This window comes from Artemia sp. Qi Xiang Cuo, unplaced genomic scaffold, assembly GCF_049724085.1.
Source record: "Artemia sp. Qi Xiang Cuo unplaced genomic scaffold, ASM4972408v1 HiC_scaffold_23, whole genome shotgun sequence".
Classification (NCBI taxonomy): Eukaryota; Metazoa; Arthropoda; class Branchiopoda; order Anostraca; family Artemiidae; genus Artemia; species Artemia sp. Qi Xiang Cuo.
In genome coordinates, this window is record NW_028297432.1 from 7,554,079 (window position 1) to 7,557,467 (window position 3,389).

Below are 3,389 nucleotides of genomic sequence, written 5' to 3' on the forward strand. Positions count from 1 at the left end.
TTAGTTGCTATGGCCTTTAGCCGGAGCCGTATGGGGCCTTGACGTATTAGTGCATAAGTCATATAGCGTTGCTCACTGATTTTAGTTGAATTTTGAACTCATCATGCGCTTAGCATTCAATGTTTAATTGATGTCAAGAGTGTTATGTACTTACGCTAATATGAATTTTTTATTTTAACGTTTTAGGTTTCAGTGTTAGAATTAAATTTGGGTCGTTGGGCTAATAATTTGAGTGCTTCTATTCCATAATGTATGTTATTTTTATATATGTTTTGCTAGTTTTAAATTCATTGCTCAATGTTTCAAAAGGAAAACTTTATTTTTGGTTAAATTGAAATAATTCAGAATTGTCACTTCAAGGAATATTGACCAGTACTCTTTTTAAATTTCCTTGAAATGGTTATTCTAGAATTGTTTTTTGTCTTTTAAATTATAAGTATTTTATTGTAAGTGTTATTTTTATTTATTTGTGCTTTTCTTTGCAGATAACGGCTTTTAGACATAAAGCCAAAACATTCACATAAAAAATATTTCACTGTCTTAGAATAGTTCCTATTTGTTTTACCTTTAATCGTTCGTAATATCTATATTTAAATATACATAAATACTACCTAAAATTTGAAGATGAATACTTGATGCTACTCAAAAGTTAACAGCCATCTAGTCAATATTTTAAATTTAGAAGGTCCTAAGGTTTCCAATTAAAAACAAAAGAACTGCGAACTGAGGAAAATCTGGTGGTTAAAGTAGGATGCAAAACTAAATTACAGCATAATTTCCTATTTATGAAATTATAGGCATTCACACATAAATAAGAGTATTAAAATTTTCAATACCTAACACTTTAAAATTCTTAAATTTGAAATAATAAGGGAACGGGTTCGGATAATCTAGGGGCATAATAAGTATTACCAAAATGTCTTGATAAAGTGGAAACTGACTAAGAAAATATGCTCGACTTATATTTGTTTTGGCTTTAGCGGTCAGCCAATTAAGGTATTTCAGAGTTCCCGGACAATATAAAATAGGAGATGTGCCGCTTTCCTGACTCCTTGTCTTCTGAAGACCCTATTCTAGACTGTTTTGTTATTTAATTTTTTATTTTTTTGTAGGTGTTGCACATTAGATTGAAAGTTTTGTTTTGTAAGATTCTCTTCTTTTTTTTTTGTTTTAGCTTTTTACTATCGTGTTCCAGTTAATGTTTAAGGGGTCAAAGTTTTGTATTGTATTGGGCTATTTACGGTAGATTTACTGGTTTCGCGTATTAGACTTGAGTTTTTTTTTGATTTTTTAAATTCTGTGTGTAGATTACTGGTCAAATTAGGGCCCGTATTCAACTTCTAGTATTTATTGTCTTCGTTTTTTTAACCATTTTTCATTTATTTCGGGGGTGGCGTCCAGGGGACCCACCTCCCCCCGACTCGATGGACAAGCAGCCGATGACTTACTCAGTCTAAACACTACCACTTTGGCAGAGGCTATGAGCTTGGCACGCGGTAGGTCAATCCGTAAGTAGATGGTTTCATCGTTGTACATGCCGAACTCTCCGAAGGAGTGTTAAATCGAGTAAAGCAATTATTTCTTTTGTAAAACTGAACGTCTTTTTATTTTTGTCTAGTATACTTACAGATTTTGTATTTGTATCTAAAGTTTGGTTGCACAGAACTATGCTAAACTCTGTTTCATTTTCGAGTTCAGTAATGTAACACTAAAACTGAATTGGATATTATTCATATCTGGATTTATTTTGGTGAGGTCATAAAATGTCTCAAGTGAGTCATTGACGTGACTTAACTTTAAGAGAAATATCAAAAGGAATCTATTTTGCTTTTAGTCTGACCTATATTTTGATATTTATCTATTAAGTATTTTTTCTTGAATTACTATTGAGACTGTTAAATGTTTTTGGTAATTGTAATAGTCAGGAAAGGCTCTGACAAGACCCCCTAACCTGTTTCCTCTCCGGTTTTTAATTTTTTTCATAGCAATCTTCAAAGTGGGCTTTACGAAAATATTATCAAAACACACGGTATGGAGTTTTTTGACGTGATTATAGTCATATAATTTAAAAATTTACTATGAAAAATAAGTGCACCTGAAATGAATTGCCCATTACGTAAAGGGAACAATACACTTTCTAATCATCTTAGTAAAATTGTTTTTTTGTTCAGATCTCTTGACTGTTGCAACACTATTGTAACTATGTTTGTGATAAAGTGAGATACATAGTTATTTATTCTCCCTACAAATGCTTATACTTCTTTGCTTTTTAAGTTGAATGATCTAAAAATAGGGGTTGATGATACGTCAGAGAAACTTAAAAATTATCAGTTGAATTATTCTCAACTTCCGAAACTCACCCCAGTAATTAACATTTATGTGACATTTATTGTCTCTAAAGCGCCTTGAGATCTATCTGATCCGATTAAACGTACATCTACTTTCGATAAGATAGATGAGCATGAATTAGTTTGTAGCGCAAATCTTTTTAAAGTCTGACGGTATGACAATATCGATAAACCTGCAACTTAAGAATTCTGTCTATTGCATAAATAACTTATTTCTTGAGCAACAGTTAATGCAAAACGTCAGGACCTTTTTGGGATTATCAATGGCTTTCTCGTAGATGTCGACCTATCAGTTATTCATAGACAACAAGGTATAATAGATAAATATTTGTTGGGTCCGACTATATGATTCAAACTTGAATTTGGAGATCCGTTGACTCAGTGTGCCTGTATAAGAGGAGCGATTAAAGGTTGGATGTAATTTTTTTTTAACACACGTATTTAAAGAAATAACTAAATGATGCTTCAGATGCCAATCATACGAGCACTGTTGAAGTACTTGTACCGGAAATGTCCTGAGACTTGCCGAATATACTATTCGACATGTTTCCACTGAGGATAGTTCTTTTAGTATTGCTTCCAAGCTTACTAATTTTGATAAAAATACTACGTTTCATTGCTTGTCTTGCTCTTTATCGACGCAACTAATCTCACGCTTTCACTTTTTCTGATTACTTTGGAATTTTCAATAAAATCGCTTATTATTAATAGCACAAAGAATAAAGACTTTGTTATTGATGATTTCTACAATAACTCTGACTTTGTGTGTTTACAGTAGCATTTTCTTAAAAATATTAGCACCAGCGTTTTGCGTCTTATCCCTCTTCATGTTGGTTTTTTACTATTGCTAGAGTCAGACGAGACCGCCCATCCGGTGGGCTAGTTTGTGTTTTAAGCGTAATCCTAATTTGGTTTTACCGGTGATTTTTTCTTGGTTGAGTTTTTTTTGGCTGTTCCTGTGGGCACTAAAGTTTCTATTAGTTTTATTTGCCTTATGATGACTATTCTTCCAGATTAATGGCTAGATATGCTAATACCTGA